The sequence below is a fragment of the Phalangium opilio genome, unplaced genomic scaffold (assembly GCF_054372755.1).
Source record: "Phalangium opilio isolate 3A_F unplaced genomic scaffold, DU_Popi_V2 ptg007730c_1, whole genome shotgun sequence".
In the NCBI taxonomy this organism is placed as follows: domain Eukaryota; kingdom Metazoa; phylum Arthropoda; class Arachnida; order Opiliones; family Phalangiidae; genus Phalangium; species Phalangium opilio.
Genome location: NW_028324266.1, coordinates 79,058 through 97,864, shown reverse-complemented (window position 1 = coordinate 97,864; position 18,807 = coordinate 79,058). Strand labels below are relative to the sequence as shown.

The 18,807-nt window shown below is 38.0% G+C and overlaps 21 non-coding genes and 54 pseudogenes across 21 annotated transcripts; all 75 read left to right on the top strand.

Moving 5' to 3' along the window:
* The first annotated feature begins 13 nt into the window (after positions 1-13).
* LOC149581141 (5S ribosomal RNA) lies at positions 14-132 on the top strand (annotated as a pseudogene).
* A 137-nt stretch (positions 133-269) lies between these two features.
* LOC149581140 (5S ribosomal RNA) lies at positions 270-388 on the top strand (annotated as a pseudogene).
* Positions 389-520: 132 nt separating this feature from the next.
* Positions 521-639, top strand: LOC149581139 (5S ribosomal RNA). Its single transcript, XR_016380924.1, has one exon. It is a non-coding gene; the product is annotated as a 5S ribosomal RNA (ribosomal RNA).
* A 136-nt stretch (positions 640-775) lies between these two features.
* On the top strand, positions 776-894 carry LOC149581138 (5S ribosomal RNA; annotated as a pseudogene).
* A 137-nt stretch (positions 895-1,031) lies between these two features.
* On the top strand, positions 1,032-1,150 carry LOC149581137 (5S ribosomal RNA; annotated as a pseudogene).
* Positions 1,151-1,287: 137 nt separating this feature from the next.
* Positions 1,288-1,390, top strand: LOC149581136 (5S ribosomal RNA; annotated as a pseudogene).
* A 122-nt stretch (positions 1,391-1,512) lies between these two features.
* Positions 1,513-1,631, top strand: LOC149581135 (5S ribosomal RNA; annotated as a pseudogene).
* A 137-nt stretch (positions 1,632-1,768) lies between these two features.
* On the top strand, positions 1,769-1,887 carry LOC149581134 (5S ribosomal RNA). The gene has a single exon (XR_016380833.1). It is a non-coding gene; the product is annotated as a 5S ribosomal RNA (ribosomal RNA).
* A 136-nt stretch (positions 1,888-2,023) lies between these two features.
* Positions 2,024-2,142, top strand: LOC149581133 (5S ribosomal RNA). The gene has a single exon (XR_016381094.1). It is a non-coding gene; the product is annotated as a 5S ribosomal RNA (ribosomal RNA).
* A 132-nt stretch (positions 2,143-2,274) lies between these two features.
* LOC149581132 (5S ribosomal RNA) lies at positions 2,275-2,393 on the top strand (annotated as a pseudogene).
* Positions 2,394-2,530: 137 nt separating this feature from the next.
* LOC149581131 (5S ribosomal RNA) lies at positions 2,531-2,649 on the top strand (annotated as a pseudogene).
* A 137-nt stretch (positions 2,650-2,786) lies between these two features.
* LOC149581130 (5S ribosomal RNA) lies at positions 2,787-2,905 on the top strand (annotated as a pseudogene).
* A 362-nt stretch (positions 2,906-3,267) lies between these two features.
* Positions 3,268-3,386, top strand: LOC149581129 (5S ribosomal RNA). Its single transcript, XR_016381009.1, has one exon. It is a non-coding gene; the product is annotated as a 5S ribosomal RNA (ribosomal RNA).
* A 137-nt stretch (positions 3,387-3,523) lies between these two features.
* LOC149581128 (5S ribosomal RNA) lies at positions 3,524-3,642 on the top strand. Its single transcript, XR_016380970.1, has one exon. It is a non-coding gene; the product is annotated as a 5S ribosomal RNA (ribosomal RNA).
* A 136-nt stretch (positions 3,643-3,778) lies between these two features.
* LOC149581127 (5S ribosomal RNA) lies at positions 3,779-3,897 on the top strand (annotated as a pseudogene).
* Positions 3,898-4,034: 137 nt separating this feature from the next.
* On the top strand, positions 4,035-4,137 carry LOC149581126 (5S ribosomal RNA; annotated as a pseudogene).
* Positions 4,138-4,259: 122 nt separating this feature from the next.
* Positions 4,260-4,378, top strand: LOC149581125 (5S ribosomal RNA; annotated as a pseudogene).
* Positions 4,379-4,514: 136 nt separating this feature from the next.
* Positions 4,515-4,633, top strand: LOC149581124 (5S ribosomal RNA; annotated as a pseudogene).
* A 137-nt stretch (positions 4,634-4,770) lies between these two features.
* On the top strand, positions 4,771-4,873 carry LOC149581123 (5S ribosomal RNA; annotated as a pseudogene).
* Positions 4,874-4,995: 122 nt separating this feature from the next.
* On the top strand, positions 4,996-5,114 carry LOC149581122 (5S ribosomal RNA). The gene has a single exon (XR_016381081.1). It is a non-coding gene; the product is annotated as a 5S ribosomal RNA (ribosomal RNA).
* Positions 5,115-5,248: 134 nt separating this feature from the next.
* Positions 5,249-5,367, top strand: LOC149581121 (5S ribosomal RNA). Its single transcript, XR_016380922.1, has one exon. It is a non-coding gene; the product is annotated as a 5S ribosomal RNA (ribosomal RNA).
* A 134-nt stretch (positions 5,368-5,501) lies between these two features.
* Positions 5,502-5,604, top strand: LOC149581120 (5S ribosomal RNA; annotated as a pseudogene).
* Positions 5,605-5,726: 122 nt separating this feature from the next.
* LOC149581119 (5S ribosomal RNA) lies at positions 5,727-5,845 on the top strand (annotated as a pseudogene).
* Positions 5,846-5,982: 137 nt separating this feature from the next.
* On the top strand, positions 5,983-6,101 carry LOC149581118 (5S ribosomal RNA). The gene has a single exon (XR_016380991.1). It is a non-coding gene; the product is annotated as a 5S ribosomal RNA (ribosomal RNA).
* Positions 6,102-6,238: 137 nt separating this feature from the next.
* On the top strand, positions 6,239-6,357 carry LOC149581117 (5S ribosomal RNA). Its single transcript, XR_016380832.1, has one exon. It is a non-coding gene; the product is annotated as a 5S ribosomal RNA (ribosomal RNA).
* Positions 6,358-6,493: 136 nt separating this feature from the next.
* On the top strand, positions 6,494-6,612 carry LOC149581116 (5S ribosomal RNA). The gene has a single exon (XR_016381102.1). It is a non-coding gene; the product is annotated as a 5S ribosomal RNA (ribosomal RNA).
* A 132-nt stretch (positions 6,613-6,744) lies between these two features.
* LOC149581115 (5S ribosomal RNA) lies at positions 6,745-6,863 on the top strand. Its single transcript, XR_016380921.1, has one exon. It is a non-coding gene; the product is annotated as a 5S ribosomal RNA (ribosomal RNA).
* Positions 6,864-7,000: 137 nt separating this feature from the next.
* Positions 7,001-7,119, top strand: LOC149581114 (5S ribosomal RNA; annotated as a pseudogene).
* A 137-nt stretch (positions 7,120-7,256) lies between these two features.
* LOC149581113 (5S ribosomal RNA) lies at positions 7,257-7,375 on the top strand (annotated as a pseudogene).
* Positions 7,376-7,512: 137 nt separating this feature from the next.
* Positions 7,513-7,615, top strand: LOC149581112 (5S ribosomal RNA; annotated as a pseudogene).
* Positions 7,616-7,737: 122 nt separating this feature from the next.
* Positions 7,738-7,856, top strand: LOC149581111 (5S ribosomal RNA; annotated as a pseudogene).
* A 137-nt stretch (positions 7,857-7,993) lies between these two features.
* LOC149581110 (5S ribosomal RNA) lies at positions 7,994-8,112 on the top strand (annotated as a pseudogene).
* Positions 8,113-8,249: 137 nt separating this feature from the next.
* On the top strand, positions 8,250-8,352 carry LOC149581109 (5S ribosomal RNA; annotated as a pseudogene).
* Positions 8,353-8,474: 122 nt separating this feature from the next.
* Positions 8,475-8,593, top strand: LOC149581108 (5S ribosomal RNA; annotated as a pseudogene).
* A 137-nt stretch (positions 8,594-8,730) lies between these two features.
* LOC149581107 (5S ribosomal RNA) lies at positions 8,731-8,849 on the top strand. Its single transcript, XR_016381090.1, has one exon. It is a non-coding gene; the product is annotated as a 5S ribosomal RNA (ribosomal RNA).
* A 136-nt stretch (positions 8,850-8,985) lies between these two features.
* LOC149581106 (5S ribosomal RNA) lies at positions 8,986-9,104 on the top strand. The gene has a single exon (XR_016381079.1). It is a non-coding gene; the product is annotated as a 5S ribosomal RNA (ribosomal RNA).
* Positions 9,105-9,237: 133 nt separating this feature from the next.
* LOC149581105 (5S ribosomal RNA) lies at positions 9,238-9,356 on the top strand (annotated as a pseudogene).
* Positions 9,357-9,493: 137 nt separating this feature from the next.
* On the top strand, positions 9,494-9,612 carry LOC149581104 (5S ribosomal RNA; annotated as a pseudogene).
* A 137-nt stretch (positions 9,613-9,749) lies between these two features.
* LOC149581103 (5S ribosomal RNA) lies at positions 9,750-9,852 on the top strand (annotated as a pseudogene).
* A 122-nt stretch (positions 9,853-9,974) lies between these two features.
* On the top strand, positions 9,975-10,093 carry LOC149581102 (5S ribosomal RNA; annotated as a pseudogene).
* A 138-nt stretch (positions 10,094-10,231) lies between these two features.
* On the top strand, positions 10,232-10,350 carry LOC149581101 (5S ribosomal RNA). The gene has a single exon (XR_016381068.1). It is a non-coding gene; the product is annotated as a 5S ribosomal RNA (ribosomal RNA).
* Positions 10,351-10,486: 136 nt separating this feature from the next.
* On the top strand, positions 10,487-10,605 carry LOC149581100 (5S ribosomal RNA). Its single transcript, XR_016381056.1, has one exon. It is a non-coding gene; the product is annotated as a 5S ribosomal RNA (ribosomal RNA).
* A 137-nt stretch (positions 10,606-10,742) lies between these two features.
* On the top strand, positions 10,743-10,861 carry LOC149581099 (5S ribosomal RNA; annotated as a pseudogene).
* Positions 10,862-10,998: 137 nt separating this feature from the next.
* LOC149581098 (5S ribosomal RNA) lies at positions 10,999-11,117 on the top strand (annotated as a pseudogene).
* A 137-nt stretch (positions 11,118-11,254) lies between these two features.
* On the top strand, positions 11,255-11,357 carry LOC149581097 (5S ribosomal RNA; annotated as a pseudogene).
* A 122-nt stretch (positions 11,358-11,479) lies between these two features.
* Positions 11,480-11,582, top strand: LOC149581096 (5S ribosomal RNA; annotated as a pseudogene).
* Positions 11,583-11,704: 122 nt separating this feature from the next.
* Positions 11,705-11,823, top strand: LOC149581095 (5S ribosomal RNA; annotated as a pseudogene).
* Positions 11,824-11,960: 137 nt separating this feature from the next.
* Positions 11,961-12,079, top strand: LOC149581094 (5S ribosomal RNA). The gene has a single exon (XR_016380989.1). It is a non-coding gene; the product is annotated as a 5S ribosomal RNA (ribosomal RNA).
* A 138-nt stretch (positions 12,080-12,217) lies between these two features.
* LOC149581093 (5S ribosomal RNA) lies at positions 12,218-12,336 on the top strand. The gene has a single exon (XR_016380884.1). It is a non-coding gene; the product is annotated as a 5S ribosomal RNA (ribosomal RNA).
* A 137-nt stretch (positions 12,337-12,473) lies between these two features.
* On the top strand, positions 12,474-12,592 carry LOC149581092 (5S ribosomal RNA; annotated as a pseudogene).
* Positions 12,593-12,729: 137 nt separating this feature from the next.
* On the top strand, positions 12,730-12,848 carry LOC149581091 (5S ribosomal RNA; annotated as a pseudogene).
* A 137-nt stretch (positions 12,849-12,985) lies between these two features.
* Positions 12,986-13,088, top strand: LOC149581090 (5S ribosomal RNA; annotated as a pseudogene).
* A 122-nt stretch (positions 13,089-13,210) lies between these two features.
* LOC149581089 (5S ribosomal RNA) lies at positions 13,211-13,313 on the top strand (annotated as a pseudogene).
* Positions 13,314-13,435: 122 nt separating this feature from the next.
* On the top strand, positions 13,436-13,554 carry LOC149581088 (5S ribosomal RNA; annotated as a pseudogene).
* A 137-nt stretch (positions 13,555-13,691) lies between these two features.
* LOC149581087 (5S ribosomal RNA) lies at positions 13,692-13,810 on the top strand. The gene has a single exon (XR_016380988.1). It is a non-coding gene; the product is annotated as a 5S ribosomal RNA (ribosomal RNA).
* Positions 13,811-13,947: 137 nt separating this feature from the next.
* On the top strand, positions 13,948-14,050 carry LOC149581086 (5S ribosomal RNA; annotated as a pseudogene).
* A 135-nt stretch (positions 14,051-14,185) lies between these two features.
* LOC149581085 (5S ribosomal RNA) lies at positions 14,186-14,304 on the top strand (annotated as a pseudogene).
* Positions 14,305-14,441: 137 nt separating this feature from the next.
* On the top strand, positions 14,442-14,544 carry LOC149581084 (5S ribosomal RNA; annotated as a pseudogene).
* A 122-nt stretch (positions 14,545-14,666) lies between these two features.
* LOC149581083 (5S ribosomal RNA) lies at positions 14,667-14,769 on the top strand (annotated as a pseudogene).
* A 122-nt stretch (positions 14,770-14,891) lies between these two features.
* Positions 14,892-15,010, top strand: LOC149581082 (5S ribosomal RNA; annotated as a pseudogene).
* A 137-nt stretch (positions 15,011-15,147) lies between these two features.
* LOC149581081 (5S ribosomal RNA) lies at positions 15,148-15,266 on the top strand (annotated as a pseudogene).
* A 138-nt stretch (positions 15,267-15,404) lies between these two features.
* Positions 15,405-15,507, top strand: LOC149581080 (5S ribosomal RNA; annotated as a pseudogene).
* Positions 15,508-15,643: 136 nt separating this feature from the next.
* Positions 15,644-15,762, top strand: LOC149581079 (5S ribosomal RNA; annotated as a pseudogene).
* A 136-nt stretch (positions 15,763-15,898) lies between these two features.
* LOC149581078 (5S ribosomal RNA) lies at positions 15,899-16,017 on the top strand (annotated as a pseudogene).
* Positions 16,018-16,153: 136 nt separating this feature from the next.
* On the top strand, positions 16,154-16,272 carry LOC149581077 (5S ribosomal RNA; annotated as a pseudogene).
* Positions 16,273-16,409: 137 nt separating this feature from the next.
* On the top strand, positions 16,410-16,512 carry LOC149581076 (5S ribosomal RNA; annotated as a pseudogene).
* A 122-nt stretch (positions 16,513-16,634) lies between these two features.
* On the top strand, positions 16,635-16,737 carry LOC149581075 (5S ribosomal RNA; annotated as a pseudogene).
* A 122-nt stretch (positions 16,738-16,859) lies between these two features.
* Positions 16,860-16,978, top strand: LOC149581074 (5S ribosomal RNA; annotated as a pseudogene).
* A 137-nt stretch (positions 16,979-17,115) lies between these two features.
* On the top strand, positions 17,116-17,234 carry LOC149581073 (5S ribosomal RNA). The gene has a single exon (XR_016380987.1). It is a non-coding gene; the product is annotated as a 5S ribosomal RNA (ribosomal RNA).
* Positions 17,235-17,371: 137 nt separating this feature from the next.
* LOC149581072 (5S ribosomal RNA) lies at positions 17,372-17,474 on the top strand (annotated as a pseudogene).
* A 136-nt stretch (positions 17,475-17,610) lies between these two features.
* LOC149581071 (5S ribosomal RNA) lies at positions 17,611-17,729 on the top strand. The gene has a single exon (XR_016380899.1). It is a non-coding gene; the product is annotated as a 5S ribosomal RNA (ribosomal RNA).
* Positions 17,730-17,866: 137 nt separating this feature from the next.
* Positions 17,867-17,985, top strand: LOC149581070 (5S ribosomal RNA; annotated as a pseudogene).
* A 137-nt stretch (positions 17,986-18,122) lies between these two features.
* LOC149581069 (5S ribosomal RNA) lies at positions 18,123-18,225 on the top strand (annotated as a pseudogene).
* A 122-nt stretch (positions 18,226-18,347) lies between these two features.
* On the top strand, positions 18,348-18,466 carry LOC149581068 (5S ribosomal RNA; annotated as a pseudogene).
* A 138-nt stretch (positions 18,467-18,604) lies between these two features.
* LOC149581067 (5S ribosomal RNA) lies at positions 18,605-18,723 on the top strand. Its single transcript, XR_016380748.1, has one exon. It is a non-coding gene; the product is annotated as a 5S ribosomal RNA (ribosomal RNA).
* Positions 18,724-18,807: the final 84 nt, after the last annotated feature.

Below are 18,807 nucleotides of genomic sequence, written 5' to 3'. Positions count from 1 at the left end.
AAATAGCACTCTCGGCAACGGCCATATCACGCTGAAAACACCGGTTCTCGTCGGATCACCGAAGTTAAGCAGCGTCGAGCGCAGTCAGTACTTGGGAGGGAGACCACTTAGGAACGCTAAGTGCCGTTGGCTTTTTCACTTTTTTTTCCTCTTTTAAATTCCAATAGATATGAAAAAAGCCAACATATTTTCTTTTTGTTATTGTTTTAAGAAGATGAATATTAATTTGTCTCACTTAATTTAAATTCGAATTATTAAATAGCACTCTCGGCAACGGCCATATCACGCTGAAAACACCAGATCTCGTCCGATCACCGAAGTTAAGCAGCGTCGAGCGCAGTCAGTACTTGGGAGGGAGACCACTTAGGAACACTGCGTGCCGTTGGCTTTTTCACTTTTTTTCCTCTTTTAAATTCCAATAGATATGTAAAAAGCAAACATATTTTCTTTTTTTATTGTTTTAAAAAGATGGTTAATTTGTCTCACTTAATTTAAATTCGAATTATTAAATAGCACTCTCGGCAACGGCCATATCACGCTGAAAACACCGGTTCTCGTCCGATCACCGAAGTTAAGCAGCGTCGAGCGCAGTCAGTACTTGGGAGGGAGACCACTTACGAACACTGCGTGCCGTTGGCTTTTTCACTTTTTTTCCTCTTTTAAATTCCAATAGATATGAAAAAAACCAACATATTTTCTTTTTGTTATTGTTTTAAAAAGATGAAGGTTAATTTGTCTCACTTAATTTAAATTCGAATTATTATCTAGCACTCTCGGCAACGGCCATATCACGCTGAAAACACCGGTTCTCGTCGGATCACCGAAGTTAAGCAGCGTCGAGCGCAGTCAGTACTTGGGAGGGAGACCACTTAGGAACGCTAAGTGCCGTTGGCTTTTTCACTTTTTTTTCCTCTTTTAAATTCCAATAGATATGAAAAAAGCCAACATATTTTCTTTTTGTTATTGTTTTAAGAAGATGAATATTAATTTGTCTCACTTAATTTAAATTCGAATTATTAAATAGCACTCTCGGCAACGGCCATATCACGCTGAAAACACCAGATCTCGTCAGATCACCGAAGTTAAGCATCGGCGAGCGCAGTCAGTACTTGGGAGGGAGACCACTTAGGAACACTGCGTGCCGTTGGCTTTTTCACTTTTTTTTCCTCTTTTAAATTCCACTAGAAATGAAAAAAGCAAACATATTTTCTTTTTGTTATTGTTTTAAAAAGATGATGGTTAATTTGTCTCACTTAATTTAAATTCGAATTATTAAATAGCACTCTCGGCAACGGCCATATCACGCTGAAAACACCGGTTCTCGTCCGATCACCGAAGTTAAGCAGCGTCGAGCGCAGTCAGTACTTGGAAACTTTGCGTGCCGTTGGCTTTTTCACTTTTATTTCCTCTTTTAAATTCCACGAGATATGAAAAAAGCAAACATATCTTCTTTTTATTATTGATTTATAAAGATGAAGGTTTATTAATTTCGAATTATTAAATAGCACTCTCGGCAACGGCAATATCACGCTGAAAACACCGGTTCTCGTCCGATCACCGAAGTTAAGCAGCGTCGAGCGCAGTCAGTACTTGGGAGGGAGACCACTTAGGAACACTGCGTGCCGTTGGATTTTTCACTTTTTTTTCCTCTTTTAAATTCCAATAGATATGAAAAAAGCCAACATATTTTCTTTTTGTTATTGTTTTAAAAAGATGAAGGTAAATTTGTCTCACTTAATTTAAATTCGAATTATTAAATAGCACTCTCGGCAACGGCCATATCACGCTGAAAACACCGGTTCTCGTCCGATCACCGAAGTTAAGCAGCGTCGAGCGCAGTCAGTACTTGGGAGGGAGACCACTTAGGAACACTGCGTGCTGTTGGCTTTTTCACTTTTTTTCCTCTTTTAAATTCCAATAGATATGAAAAAAGCAAACATATTTTCTTTTTGTTATTGTTTTAAAAAGATGAAGGTTAATTTGTCTCACTTAATTTAAATTCGAATTATTAAATAGCACTCTCGGCAACGGCCATATCACGCTGAAAACACCGGTTCTCGTCCGATCACCGAAATTAAGCAGCGTCGAGCGCAGTCAGTACTTGGGAGGGAGACCACTTAGGAACACTGCGTGCCGTTGGCTTTTTCACTTTTTTTCCTCTTTTAAATTCCAATAGATATGAAAAAAGCAAACATATTTTCTTTTTTTATTGTTTTAAAAAGATGGTTAATTTGTCTCACTTAATTTAAATTCGAATTATTATCTGGCACTCTCGGCAACGGCCATATCACGCTGAAAACACCGGTTCTCGTCGGATCACCGAAATTAAGCAGCGTCGAGCGCAGTCAGTACTTGGGAGGGAGACCACTTAGGAACACTGCGTGCCGTTGGCTTTTTCACTTTTTTTTCCTCTTTTAAATTCCAATAGATATGAAAAAAGCCAACATATTTTCTTTTTGTTATTGTTTTAAAAAGATGATGGTTAATTTGTCTCACTTAATTTAAATTCGAATTAATATCTAGCACGCTCGGCAACGGCCATATCACGCTGAAAACACCGGTTCTCGTCGGATCACCGAAGTTAAGCAGCGTCGAGCGCAGTCAGTACTTGGGAGGGAGACCACTTAGGAACGCTAAGTACCGTTGGCTTTTTCACTTTTTTTTCCTCTTTTAAATTCCAATAGATATGAAAAAAGCCAACATATTTTCTTTTTGTTATTGTTTTAAGAAGATGAATATTAATTTGTCTCACTTAATTTAAATTCGAATTATTAAATAGCACTCTCGGCAACGGCCATATCACGCTGAAAACACCAGATCTCGTCAGATCACCGAAGTTAAGCATCGGCGAGCGCAGTCAGTACTTGGGAGGGAGACCACTTAGAAACACTGCGTGCCGTTGGCTTTTTCACTTTTATTTCCTCTTTTAAATTCCACTAGATATGAAAAAAGCAAACATATTTTCTTTTTGTTATTGTTTTAAAAAGATGATGGTTAATTTGTCTCACTTAATTTAAATTCGAATTATTAAATAGCACTCTCGGCAACGGACATATCACGCGGAAAACACCGGTTCTCGTCCGATCACCGAAGTTAAGCAGCGTCGAGCGCAGTCAGTACTTGGAAACTTTGCGTGCCGTTGGCTTTTTCACTTTTATTTCCTCTTTTAAATTTCATGAGATATGAAAAAAGCAAACATATCTTCTTTTTATTATTGATTTATAAAGATGAAGGTTTATTAATTTCGAATTATTAAATAGCACTCTCGGCAACGGCCATATCACGCTGAAAACACCGGTTCTCGTCCGATCACCGAAGTTAAGCAGCGTCGAGCGCAGTCAGTACTTGGGAGGGAGACCACTTAGGAACACTGCGTGCCGTTGGATTTTTCACTTTTTTTTCCTCTTTTAAATTCCTATAGATATGAAAAAAGCCAACATATTTTCTTTTTGTTATTGTATTAAAAAGATGAAGGTAAATTTGTCTCACTTAATTTAAATTCGAATTATTAAATAGCACTCTCGGCAACGGCCATATCACGCTGAAAACACCGGTTCTCGTCCGATCACCGAAGTTAAGCAGCGTCGAGCGCAGTCAGTACTTATGAGGGAGACCACTTAGGAACACTGCGTGCCGTTGGCTTTTTCACTTTTTTTCCTCTTTTAAATTCCAATAGATATGAAAAAGGCAAACTTATTTTCTTTTTGTTATTGTTTTAAAAAGATGAAGGTCAATTTGTCTCACTTAATTTAAATTCGAATTATTATCTGGCACTCTCGGCAACGGCCATATCACGCTGAAAACACCGGTTCTCGTCGGATCACCGAAATTAAGCAGCGTCGAGCGCAGTCAGTACTTGGGAGGGAGACCACTTAGGAACACTGCGTGCCGTTGGCTTTTTCACTTTTTTTTCCTCTTTTAAATTCCAATAGATATGAAAAAAGCCAACATATTTTCTTTTTGTTATTGTTTTAAAAAGATGATGGTTAATTTGTCTCACTTAATTTAAATTCGAATTATTATCTAGCACTCTCGCCAACGGCCATATCACGCTGAAAACACCGGTTCTCGTCCGATCACCGAAGTTAAGCAGCGTCGAGCGCAGTCAGTACTTGGAAACTTTGCGTGCCATTGGCTTTTTCACTTTTATTTCCTCTTTTAAATTCCATGAGATATGAAAAAAGCAAACATATCTTCCTTTTCTTATTGATTTATAAAGATGAAGGTTAATTAAATTCAAATTATTAAATAGCACTTTCGGCAACGGCCATATCACGCTAAAAACACCGGTTCTCGTCCGATCAACGAAGTTAAGCAGCGTCGAGCGCAGTCAGTACTTGGGAGGGAGACCACGTAGGAACACTGCGTGCCGTTGGCTTTTTCACTTTTTTTTCCTCTTTTAAATTCCAATAGATATGAAAAAAGCAAACATATTTTCTTTTTGTTATTGTTTAAAAAGATGATGGTTAATTTGTCTCACTTAATTTAAATTCGAATTATTATCTAGCACTCTCGGCAACGGCCATATCACGCTGAAAACACCGGTTCTCGTCCGATCACCGAAGTTAAGCAGCGTCGAGCGCAGTCAGTACTTGGGAGGGAGACCACTTAGGAACATTGCGTGCAGTTTGCTTTTTCACTTTTTTTTCCTCTTTTAAATTCCTATTGATATGAAAAAAGCAAACATATTTTCTTTTTGTTATTGTTTTAAAAAGATAAAGGTCAATTTGTCTCACTTAATTTAAATTCGAATTATTATCTGGCACTCTCGGCAACGGCCATATCACGCTGAAAACACCGGTTCTCGTCCGATCACCGAAGTTAAGCAGCGTCGAGCGCAGTCAGTACTTGGAAACTTTGAGTGCCGTTGGCTTTTTCACTTTTATTTCCTCTTTTAAATTCCATGAGATATGAAAAAAGCAAACATATCTTCTTTTTCTTATTGATTTATAAAGATAAAGGTTAATTAAATTCAAATTATTAAATAGCACTTTCGGCAACGGCCATATCACGCTGAAAACACCGGTTCTCGTCCGATCACCGAAGTTAAGCAGCGTCGAGCGCAGTCAGTACTTGGGAGGGAGACCACTTAGGAACACTGCGTGCCGTTTGCTTTTTAACTTTTTTTTCCTCTTTTAAATTCCTATAGATATGAAAAAAGCAAACATATTTTCTTTTTTTTATTGTTTTAAAAAGATGGTTAATTTGTCTCACTTAATTTAAATTCGAATTATTAAATAGCACTCTCGGCAACGGCCATATCACGCTGAAAACACCGGTTCTCGTCCGATCACCGAAGTTAAGCAGCGTCGAGCGCAGTCAGTACTTGGGAGGGAGACCACTTACGAACACTGCGTGCCGTTGGCTTTTTCACTTTTTTTTCCTCTTTTAAATTCCAATAGATATGAAAAAAGCCAACATATTTTCTTTTTGTTATTGTTTTAAAAAGATGGTTAATTTGTCTCACTTAATTTAAATTCGAATTATTATCTAGCACTCTCGGCAACGGCCATATCACGCTGAAAACACCGGTTCTCGTCCGATCACCGAAGTTAAGCAGCGTCGAGCGCAGTCAGTACTTGGAAACTTTGAGTGCCGTTGGCTTTTTCACTTTTATTTCCTCTTTTAAATTCCATGAGATATGAAAAAAGCAAACATATCTTCTTTTTCTTATTGATTTATAAAGATAAAGGTTAATTAAATTCAAATTATTAAATAGCACTTTCGGCAACGGCCATATCACGCTAAAAACACCGGTTCTCGTCCGATCACAGAAGTTAAGCAGCGTCGAGCGCAGTCAGTACTTGGGAGGGAGACCACTTAGGAACACTGCGTGCCGTTGGCTTTTTCACTTTTTTTTCCTGTTTTAAATTCCAATAGATATGAAAAAAGCCAACATATTTTCTTTTTGTTATTGTTTTAAAAAGATGATGGTTAATTTGTCTCACTTAATTTAAATTCGAATTATTATCTAGCACTCTCGGCAACGGCCATATCACGCTGAAAACACCGGTTCTCGTCGGATCACCGAAGTTAAGCAGCGTCGAGCGCAGTCAGTACTTGGGAGGGAGACCACTTAGGAACACTGCGTGCCGTTGGCTTTTTCACATTTTTTTCCTCTTTTAAATTCCAATAGATATGAAAAAAGCCAACATATTTTCTTTTTGTTATTGTTTTAAAAAGATGAAGGTAAATTTGTCTCACTTAATTTAAATTCGAATTATTAAATAGCACTCTCGGCAACGGCCATATCACGCTGAAAACACCGGTTCTCGTCCGATCACCGAAGTTAAGCAGCGTCGAGCGCAGTCAGTACTTGGGAGGGAGACCACTTAGGAACACTGCGTGCTGTTGGCTTTTTCACTTTTTTTCCTCTTTTAAATTCCAATAGATATGAAAAAAGCAAACATATTTTCTTTTTGTTATTGTTTTAAAAAGATGAAGGTTAATTTGTCTCACTTAATTTAAATTCGAATTATTAAATAGCACTCTCGGCAACGGCCATATCACGCTGAAAACACCGGTTCTCGTCCGATCACCGAAGTTAAGCAGCGTCGAGCGCAGTCAGTACTTGGGAGGGAGACCACTTAGGAACACTGCGTGCCGTTGGCTTTTTCACTTTTTTTCCTCTTTTAAATTCCAATAGATATGAAAAAAGCAAACATATTTTCTTTTTTTATTGTTTTAAAAAGATGGTTAATTTGTCTCACTTAATTTAAATTCGAATTATTAAATAGCACTCTCGGCAACGGCCATATCACGCTGAAAACACCGGTTCTCGTCCGATCACCGAAGTTAAGCAGCGTCGAGCGCAGTCAGTACTTGGGAGGGAGACCACTTACGAACACTGCGTGCCGTTGGCTTTTTCACTTTTTTTTCCTCTTTTAAATTCCAATAGATATGAAAAAAGCCAACATATTTTCTTTTTGTTATTGTTTTAAAAAGATGAAGGTTAATTTGTCTCACTTAATTTAAATTCGAATTATTATCTAGCACTCTCGGCAACGGCCATATCACGCTGAAAACACCGGTTCTCGTCGGATCACCGAAGTTAAGCAGCTGCGAGCGCAGTCAGTACTTGGGAGGGAGACCACTTAGGAACGCTAAGTGCCGTTGGCTTTTTCACTTTTTTTTCCTCTTTTAAATTCCAAAAGATATGAAAAAAGCCAACATATTTTCTTTTTGTTATTGTTTTAAGAAGATGAATATTAATTTGTCTCACTTAATTTAAATTCGAATTATTAAATAGCACTCTCGGCAACGGCCATATCACGGTGAAAACACCAGATCTCGTCCGATCACCGAAGTTAAGCAGCGGCGAGCGCAGTCAGTACTTGGGAGGGAGACCACTTATAAACACTGCGTGCCGTTGGCTTTTTCACTTTTTTTTCCTCTTTTAAATTCCACTAGAAATGAAAAAAGCAAACATATTTTCTTTTTGTTATTGTTTTAAAAAGATGATGGTTAATTTGTCCCACTTAATTTAAATTCGAATTATTAAATAGCACTCTCGGCAACGGCCATATCACGCTGAAAACACCGGTTCTCGTCCGATCACCGAAGTTAAGCAGCGTCGAGCGCAGTCAGTACTTGGAAACTTTGCGTGCCGTTGGCTTTTTCACTTTTATTTCCTCTTTTAAATTCCACGAGATATGAAAAAAGCAAACATATCTTCTTTTTATTATTGATTTATAAAGATGAAGGTTTATTAATTTCGAATTATTAAATAGCACTCTCGGCAACGGCAATATCACGCTGAAAACACCGGTTCTCGTCCGATCACCGAAGTTAAGCAGCGTCGAGCGCAGTCAGTACTTGGGAGGGAGACCACTTAGGAACGCTAAGTGCCGTTGGCTTTTTCACTTTTTTTTCCTCTTTTAAATTCCAATAGATATGAAAAAAGCCAACATATTTTCTTTTTGTTATTGTTTTAAGAAGATGAATATTAATTTGTCTCACTTAATTTAAATTCGAATTATTAAATAGCACTCTCGGCAACGGCCATATCACGCTGAAAACACCAGATCTCGTCAGATCACCGAAGTTAAGCATCGGCGAGCGCAGTCAGTACTTGGGAGGGAGACCACTTAGAAACACTGCGTGCCGTTGGCTTTTTCACTTTTTTTTCCTCTTTTAAATTCCACTAGAAATGAAAAAAGCAAACATATTTTCTTTTTGTTATTGTTTTAAAAAGATGATGGTTAATTTGTCTCACTTAATTTAAATTCGAATTATTAAATAGCACTCTCGGCAACGGCCATATCACGCTGAAAACACCGGTTCTCGTCCGATCACCGAAGTTAAGCAGCGTCGAGCGCAGTCAGTACTTGGAAACTTTGCGTGCCGTTGGCTTTTTCACTTTTATTTCCTCTTTTAAATTCCACGAGATATGAAAAAAGCAAACATATCTTCTTTTTATTATTGATTTATAAAGATGAAGGTTTATTAATTTCGAATTATTAAATAGCACTCTCGGCAACGGCAATATCACGCTGAAAACACCGGTTCTCGTCCGATCACCGAAGTTAAGCAGCGTCGAGCGCAGTCAGTACTTGGGAGGGAGACCACTTAGGAACACTGCGTGCCGTTGGATTTTTCACTTTTTTTTCCTCTTTTAAATTCCAATAGATATGAAAAAAGCCAACATATTTTCTTTTTGTTATTGTTTTAAAAAGATGAAGGTAAATTTGTCTCACTTAATTTAAATTCGAATTATTAAATAGCACTCTCGGCAACGGCCATATCACGCTGAAAACACCGGTTCTCGTCCGATCACCGAAGTTAAGCAGCGTCGAGCGCAGTCAGTACTTGGGAGGGAGACCACTTAGGAACACTGCGTGCCGTTGGCTTTTTCACTTTTTTTCCTCTTTTAAATTCCAATAGATATGAAAAAAGCAAACATATTTTCTTTTTGTTATTGTTTTAAAAAGATGAAGGTTAATTTGTCTCACTTAATTTAAATTCGAATTATTAAATAGCACTCTCGGCAACGGCCATATCACGCTGAAAACACCGGTTCTCGTCCGATCACCGAAGTTAAGCAGCGTCGAGCGCAGTCAGTACTTGGGAGGGAGACCACTTAGGAACACTGCGTGCCGTTGGCTTTTTCACTTTTTTTCCTCTTTTAAATTCCAATAGATATGAAAAAAGCAAACATATTTTCTTTTTTTTATTGTTTTAAAAAGATGGTTAATTTGTCTCACTTAATTTAAATTCGAATTATTAAATAGCACTCTCGGCAACGGCCATATCACGCTGAAAACACCGGTTCTCGTCGGATCACCGAAGTTAAGCAGCGTCGAGCGCAGTCAGTACTTGGGAGGGAGACCACTTAGGAACGCTAAGTGCCGTTGGCTTTTTCACTTTTTTTTCCTCTTTTAAATTCCAATAGATATGAAAAAAGCCAACATATTTTCTTTTTGTTATTGTTTTAAGAAGATGAATATTAATTTGTCTCACTTAATTTAAATTCGAATTATTAAATAGCACTCTCGGCAACAGCCATATCACGCTGAAAACACCAGATCTCGTCCGATCACCGAAGTTAAGCAGCGGCGAGCGCAGTCAGTACTTGGGAGGGAGACCACTTAGAAACACTGCGTGCCGTTGGCTTTTTCACTTTTTTTTCCTCTTTTAAATTCCACTAGAAATGAAAAAAGCAAACATATTTTCTTTTTGTTATTGTTTTAAAAAGATGATGGTTAATTTGTCTCACTTAATTTATATTCGAATTATTAAATAGCACTCTCGGCAACGGCCATATCACGCTGAAAACACCGGTTCTCGTCCGATCACCGAAGTTAAGCAGCGTCGAGCGCAGTCAGTACTTGGAAACTTTGCGTGCCGTTGGCTTTTTCACTTTTATTTCCTCTTTTAAATTCCACGAGATATGAAAAAAGCAAACATATCTTCTTTTTATTATTGATTTATAAAGATGAAGGTTTATTAATTTCGAATTATTAAATAGCACTCTCGGCAACGGCAATATCACGCTGAAAACACCGGTTCTCGTCCGATCACCGAAGTTAAGCAGCGTCGACCGCAGTCAGTACTTGGGAGGGAGACCACTTAGGAACACTGCGTGCCGTTGGATTTTTCACTTTTTTTTTCCTCTTTTAAATTCCAATAGATATGAAAAAAGCCAACATATTTTCTTTTTGTTATTGTTTTAAAAAGATGAAGGTAAATTTGTCTCACTTAATTTAAATTCGAATTATTAAATAGCACTCTCGGCAACGGCCATATCACGCTGAAAACACCGGTTCTCGTCCGATCACCGAAGTTAAGCAGCGTCGAGCGCAGTCAGTACTTGGGAGGGAGACCACTTAGGAACACTGCGTGCCGTTGGCTTTTTCACTTTTTTTCCTCTTTTAAATTCCAATAGATATGAAAAAAGCAAACATATTTTCTTTTTGTTATTGTTTTAAAAAGATGAAGGTTAATTTGTCTCACTTAATTTAAATTCGAATTATTAAATAGCACTCTCGGCAACGGCCATATCACGCTGAAAACACCGGTTCTCGTCCGATCACCGAAGTTAAGCAGCGTCGAGCGCAGTCAGTACTTGGGAGGGAGACCACTTAGGAACACTGCGTGCCGTTGGCTTTTTCACTTTTTTTTCCTCTTTTAAATTCCAATAGATATGAAAAAAGCCAACATATTTTCTTTTTGTTATTGTTTTAAAAAGATGAAGGTTAATTTGTCTCACTTAATTTAAATTCGAATTATTATCTAGCACTCTCGGCAACGGCCATATCACGCTAAAAACACCGGTTCTCGTCGGATCACCGAAGTTAAGCAGCGTCGAGCGCAGTCAGTACTTGGGAGGGAGACCACTTAGGAACGCTAAGTGCCGTTGGCTTTTTCACTTTTTTTTCCTCTTTTAAATTCCAATAGATATGAAAAAAGCCAACATATTTTCTTTTTGTTATTGTTTTAAGAAGATGAATATTAATTTGTCTCACTTAATTTAAATTCGAATTATTAAATAGCACTCTCGGCAACGGCCATATCACGCTGAAAACACCAGATCTCGTCAGATCACCGAAGTTAAGCCTCGGCGAGCGCAGTCAGTACTTGGGAGGGAGACCACTTAGAAACACTGCGTGCCGTTGGCTTTTTCACTTTTTTTTCCTCTTTTAAATTCCACTAGAAATGAAAAAAGCAAACATAATTTCTTTTTGTTATTGTTTTAAAAAGATGATGGTTAATTTGTCTCACTTAATTTAAATTCGAATTATTAAATAGCACTCTCGGCAACGGCCATATCACGCTGAAAACACCGGTTCTCGTCCGATCACCGAAGTTAAGCAGCGTCGAGCGCAGTCAGTACTTGGAAACTTTGCGTACCGTTGGCTTTTTCACTTTTATTTCCTCTTTTAAATTCCACGAGATATGAAAAAAGCAAACATATCTTCTTTTTATTATTGATTTATAAAGATGAAGGTTTATTAATTTCGAATTATTAAATAGCACTCTCGGCAACGGCAATATCACGCTGAAAACACCGGTTCTCGTCCGATCACCGAAGTTAAGCAGCGTCGAGCGCAGTCAGTACTTGGAAACTTTGCGTGCCGTTGGCTTTTTCACTTTTATTTCCTCTTTTAAATTCCATGAGATATGAAAAAAGCAAACATATCTTCTTTTTCTTATTGATTTATAAAGATGAAGGTTAATTAAATTCAAATTATTAAATAGCAATCTCGGCAACGGCCATATCACGCTAAAAACACCGGTTCTCGTCCGATCACCGAAGTTAAGCAGCGTCGAGCGCAGTCAGTACTTGGGAGGGAGACCACTTAGGAACACTGCGTGCCGTTGGGTTTTTCACTTTTTTTTCCTCTTTTAAATTCCAATAGATATGAAAAAAGCAAACATATTTTCTTTTTGTTATTGTTTTAAAAAGATGAAGGTTAATTTGTCTCACTTAATTTAAATTCGAATTATTATCTGGCACTCTCGGCAACGGCCATATCACGCTGAAAACACCGGTTCTCGTCGGATCACCGAAGTTAAGCAGCGTCGAGCGCAGTCAGTACTTGGGAGGGAGACCACTTAGGAACACTGCGTGCCGTTGGCTTTTTCACTTTTTTTTTCCTCTTTTAAATTCCAATAGATATGAAAAAAGCCAACATATTTTCTTTTTGTTATTGTTTTAAAAAGATGATGGTTAATTTGTCTCACTTAATTTAAATTCGAATTATTATCTAGCACTCTCGGCAATGGCCATATCACGCTGAAAACACCGGTTCTCGTCCGATCACCGAAGTTAAGCAGCGTCGAGCGCAGTCAGTACTTGGGAGGGAGACCACTTAGGAACACTGCGTGCCGTTGGCTTTTTCACTTTTTTTTCCTCTTTTAAATTCCAATAGATATGAAAAAAGCCAACATATTTTCTTTTTGTTATTGTTTTAAAAAGATGAAGGTTAATTTGTCTCACTTAATTTAAATTCGAATTATTATCTAGCACTCTCGGCAACGGCCATATCACGCTAAAAACACCGGTTCTCGTCGGATCACCGAAGTTAAGCAGCGTCGAGCGCAGTCAGTACTTGGGAGGGAGACCACTTAGGAACGCTAAGTGCCGTTGGCTTTTTCACTTTTTTTTCCTCTTTTAAATTCCAATAGATTTGAAAAAAGCCAACATATTTTCTTTTTGTTATTGTTTTAAGAAGATGAATATTAATTTGTCTCACTTAATTTAAATTCGAATTATTAAATAGCACTCTCGGCAACGGCCATATCACGCTGAAAACACCAGATCTCGTCAGATCACCGAAGTTAAGCCTCGGCGAGCGCAGTCAGTACTTGGGAGGGAGACCACTTAGAAACACTGCGTGCCGTTGGCTTTTTCACTTTTTTTTCCTCTTTTAAATTCCACTAGAAATGAAAAAAGCAAACATAATTTCTTTTTGTTATTGTTTTAAAAAGATGATGGTTAATTTGTCTCACTTAATTTAAATTCGAATTATTAAATAGCACTCTCGGCAACGGCCATATCACGCTGAAAACACCGGTTCTCGTCCGATCACCGAAGTTAAGCAGCGTCGAGCGCAGTCAGTACTTGGAAACTTTGCGTACCGTTGGCTTTTTCACTTTTATTTCCTCTTTTAAATTCCACGAGATATGAAAAAAGCAAACATATCTTCTTTTTATTATTGATTTATAAAGATGAAGGTTTATTAATTTCGAATTATTAAATAGCACTCTCGGCAACGGCAATATCACGCTGAAAACACCGGTTCTCGTCCGATCACCGAAGTTAAGCAGCGTCGAGCGCAGTCAGTACTTGGAAACTTTGCGTGCCGTTGGCTTTTTCACTTTTATTTCCTCTTTTAAATTCCATGAGATATGAAAAAAGCAAACATATCTTCTTTTTCTTATTGATTTATAAAGATGAAGGTTAATTAAATTCAAATTATTAAATAGCAATCTCGGCAACGGCCATATCACGCTAAAAACACCGGTTCTCGTCCGATCACCGAAGTTAAGCAGCGTCGAGCGCAGTCAGTACTTGGGAGGGAGACCACTTAGGAACACTGCGTGCCGTTGGGTTTTTCACTTTTTTTTCCTCTTTTAAATTCCAATAGATATGAAAAAAGCAAACATATTTTCTTTTTGTTATTGTTTTAAAAAGATGAAGGTTAATTTGTCTCACTTAATTTAAATTCGAATTATTATCTGGCACTCTCGGCAACGGCCATATCACGCTGAAAACACCGGTTCTCGTCGGATCACCGAAGTTAAGCAGCGTCGAGCGCAGTCAGTACTTGGGAGGGAGACCACTTAGGAACACTGCGTGCCGTTGGCTTTTTCACTTTTTTTTCCTCTTTTAAATTCCAATAGATATGAAAAAAGCCAACATATTTTCTTTTTGTTATTGTTTTAAAAAGATGATGGTTAATTTGTCTCACTTAATTTAAATTCGAATTATTATCTAGCACTCTCGGCAATGGCCATATCACGCTGAAAACACCGGTTCTCGTCCGATCACCGAAGTTAAGCAGCGTCGAGCGCAGTCAGTACTTGGAAACTTTGCGTGCCGTTGGCTTTTTCACTTTTTTTCCTCTTTTAAATTCCAATAGATATGAAAAAAGCCAACATATTTTCTTTTTGTTATTGTTTTAAGAAGATGAATATTATTTGTCTCACTTAATTTAAATTCGAATTATTAAATAGCACTCTCGGCAACGGCCATATCACGCTGAAAACACCAGATCTCGTCAGATCACCGAAGTTAAGCATCGGCGAGCGCAGTCAGTACTTGGGAGGGAGACCACTTAGAAACACTGCGTGCCGTTGGCTTTTTCACTTTTTTTTCCTCTTTTAAATTCCACTAGAAATGAAAAAAGCAAACATATTTTCTTTTTGTTATTGTTTTAAAAAGATGATGGTTAATTTGTCTCACTTAATTTAAATTCGAATTATTAAATAGCACTCTCGGCAACGGCCATATCACGCTGAAAACACCGGTTCTCGTCCGATCACCGAAGTTAAGCAGCGTCGAGCGCAGTCAGTACTTGGAAACTTTGCGTACCGTTGGCTTTTTCACTTTTATTTCCTCTTTTAAATTCCACGAGATATGAAAAAAGCAAACATATCTTCTTTTTATTATTGATTTATAAAGATGAAGGGTTATTAATTTCGAATTATTAAATAGCACTCTCGGCAACGGCAATATCACGCTGAAAACACCGGTTCTCGTCCGATCACCGAAGTTAAGCAGCGTCGAGCGCAGTCAGTACTTGGAAACTTTGCGTGCCGTTGGCTTTTTCACTTTTATTTCCTCTTTTAAATTCCATGAGATATGAAAAAAGCAAACATATCTTCTTTTTCTTATTGATTTATAAAGATGAAGGTTAATTAAATTCAAATTATTAAATAGCAATCTCGGCAACGGCCATATCACGCTAAAAACACCGGTTCTCGTCCGATCACCGAAGTTAAGCAGCGTCGAGCGCAGTCAGTACTTGGGAGGGAGACCACTTAGGAACACTGCGTGCCGTTGGGCTTTTCACTTTTTTTTCCTCTTTTAAATTCCAATAGATATGAAAAAAGCAAACATATTTTCTTTTTGTTATTGTTTTAAAAAGATGAAGGTTAATTTGTCTCACTTAATTTAAATTCGAATTATTATCTGGCACTCTCGGCAACGACCATATCACGCTGAAAACACCGGTTCTCGTCGGATCACCGAAGTTAAGCAGCGTCGAGCGCAGTCAGTACTTGGGAGGGAGACCACTTAGGAACACTGCGTGCCGTTCGCTTTTTCACTTTTTTTTTCCTCTTTTAAATTCCAATAGATATGAAAAAAGCCAACATATTTTCTTTTTGTTATTGTTTTAAAAAGATGATGGTTAATTTGTCTCACTTAATTTAAATTCGAATTATTATCTAGCACTCTCGGCAATGGCCATATCACGCTGAAAACACCGGTTCTCGTCCGATCACCGAAGTTAAGCAGCGTCGAGCGCAGTCAGTACTTGGAAACTTTGCGTGCCGTTGGCTTTTTCACTTTTTTTTCCTCTTTTAAATTCCTATAGATATGAAAAAGCCAACATATTTTCTTTTTGTTATTGTATTAAAAAGATGAAGGTAAATTTGTCTCACTTAATTTAAATTCGAATTATTAAATAGCACTCTCGGCAACGGCCATATCACGCTGAAAACACCGGTTCTCGTCCGATCACCGAAGTGAAGCAGCGTCGAGCGCAGTCAGTACTTGGGAGGGAGACCACTTAGGAACGCTAAGTGCCGTTGGCTTTTTCACTTTTTTTCCTCTTTTAAATTCCAATAGATATGAAAAAAGCCAACATATTTTCTTTTTGTTATTGTTTTAAGAAGATGAATATTAATTTGTCTCACTTAATTTAAATTCGAATTATTAAATAGCACTCTCGGCAACGGCCATATCACGCTGAAAACACCGGTTCTCGTCCGATCACCGAAGTGAAGCAGCGTCGAGCGCAGTCAGTACTTGGGAGGGAGACCACTTAGGAACGCTAAGTGCCGTTGGCTTTTTCACTTTTTTTCCTCTTTTAAATTCCAATAGATATGAAAAAAGCCAACATATTTTCTTTTTGTTATTGTTTTAAGAAGATGAATATTAATTTGTCTCACTTAATTTAAATTCGAATTATTAAATAGCACTCTCGGCAACGGCCATATCACGCTGAAAACACCAGATCTCGTCAGATCACCGAAGTTAAGCATCGGCGAGCGCAGTCAGTACTTGGGAGGGAGACCACTTAGAAACACTGCGTGCCGTTGGCTTTTTCACTTTTTTTTCCTCTTTTAAATTCCACTAGAAATGAAAAAAGCAAACATATTTTCTTTTTGTTATTGTTTTAAAAAGATGATGGTTAATTTGTCTCACTTAATTTAAATTCGAATTATTAAATAGCACTCTCGGCAACGGCCATATCACGCTGAAAACACCGGTTCTCGTCCGATCACCGAAGTTAAGCAGCGTCGAGCGCAGTCAGTACTTGGAAACTTTGCGTACCGTTGGCTTTTTCACTTTTATTTCCTCTTTTAAATTCCACGAGATATGAAAAAAGCAAACATATCTTCTTTTTATTATTGATTTATAAAGATGAAGGTTTATTAATTTCGAATTATTAAATAGCACTCTCGGCAACGGCAATATCACGCTGAAAACACCGGTTCTCGTCCGATCACCGAAGTTAAGCAGCGTCGAGCGCAGTCAGTACTTGGAAACTTTGCGTGCCGTTGGCTTTTTCACTTTTATTTCCTCTTTTAAATTCCATGAGATATGAAAAAAGCAAACATACCTTCTTTTTCTTATTGATTTATAAAGATGAAGGTTAATTAAATTCAAATTATTAAATAGCAATCTCGGCAACGGCCATATCACGCTAAAAACACCGGTTCTCGTCCGATCACCGAAGTTAAGCAGCGTCGAGCGCAGTCAGTACTTGGGAGGGAGACCACTTAGGAACACTGCGTGCCGTTGGGTTTTTCACTTTTTTTTCCTCTTTTAAATTCCAATAGATATGAAAAAAGCAAACATATTTTCTTTTTGTTATTGTTTTAAAAAGATGAAGGTTAATTTGTCTCACTTAATTTAAATTCGAATTATTATCTGGCACTCTCGGCAACGGCCATATCACGCTGAAAACACCGGTTCTCGTCGGATCACCGAAGTTAAGCAGCGTCGAGCGCAGTCAGTACTTGGGAGGGAGACCACTTAGGAACACTGCGTGCCGTTGGCTTTTTCACTTTTTTTTCCTCTTTTAAATTCCAATAGATATGAAAAAAGCCAACATATTTTCTTTTTGTTATTGTTTAAAAAAGATGATGGTTAATTTGTCTCACTTAATTTAAATTCGAATTATTATCTAGCACTCTCGGCAATGGCCATATCACGCTGAAAACACCGGTTCTCGTCCGATCACCGAAGTTAAGCAGCGTCGAGCGCAGTCAGTACTTGGAAACTTTGCGTGCCGTTGGCTTTTTCACTTTTTTTTCCTCTTTTAAATTCCTATAGATATGAAAAAGCCAACATATTTTCTTTTTGTTATTGTATTAAAAAGATGAAGGTAAATTTGTCTCACTTAATTTAAATTCGAATTATTAAATAGCACTCTCGGCAACGGCCATATCACGCTGAAAACACCGGTTCTCGTCCGATCACCGAAGTGAAGCAGCGTCGAGCGCAGTCAGTACTTGGGAGGGAGACCACTTAGGAACACTGCGTGCCGTTGGCTTTTTCGCTTTTTTTTCCTCTTTTAAATTCCAATAGATATGAAAAAAGCCAACATATTTTCTTTTTGTTATTGTTTTAAGAAGATGAATATTAATTTGACTCACTTAATTTAAATTCGAATTATTAAATAGCACTCTCGGCAACGGCCATATCACGCTGAAAACACCAGATCTCGTCAGATCACCGAAGTTAAGCATCGGCGAGCGCAGTCAGTACTTGGGAGGGAGACCACTTAGAAACACTGCGTGCCGTTGGCTTTTTCACTTTTTTTTCCTCTTTTAAATTCCACTAGAAATGAAAAAAGCAAACATATTTTCTTTTTGTTATTGTTTTAGAAAGATGATGTTTAATTTGTCTCACTTAATTTAAATTCGAATTATTAAATAGCACTCTCGGCAACGGCCATATCACGCTGAAAACACCGGTTCTCGTCCGATCACCGAAGTTAAGCAGCGTCGAGCGCAGTCAGTACTTGGAAACTTTGCGTGCCGTTGGCTTTTTCACTTTTATTTCCTCTTTTAAATTCCACGAGATATGAAAAAAGCAAACATATCTTCTTTTTATTATAGATTTATAAAGATGAAGGTTTATTAATTTCGAATTATTAAATAGCACTCTCGGCAACGGCCATATCACGCTGAAAACACCGGTTCTCGTCCGATCACCGAAGTTAAGCCGCGTCGAGCGCAGTCAGTACTTGGGAGGGAGACCACTTAGGAACACTGCGTGCCGTTGGATTTTTCACTTTTTTTTTCCTCTTTTAAATTCCTATAGATATGAAAAAAGCCAACATATTTTCTTTTTGTTATTGTATTAAAAAGATGAAGGTAAATTTGTCTCACTTAATATAAATTCGAATTATTAAATAGCACTCTCGGCAACGGCCATATCACGCTGAAAACACCGGTTCTCGTCCGATCACCGAAGTTAAGCAGCGTCGAGCGCAGTTAGTACTTGGGAGGGAGACCACTTAGGAACACTGCGTGCCGTTGGCTTTTTCACTTTTTTTCCTCTTTTAAATTCCAATAGATATGAAAAAAGCAAACATATTTTCTTTTTGTTATTGTTTTAAAAAGATG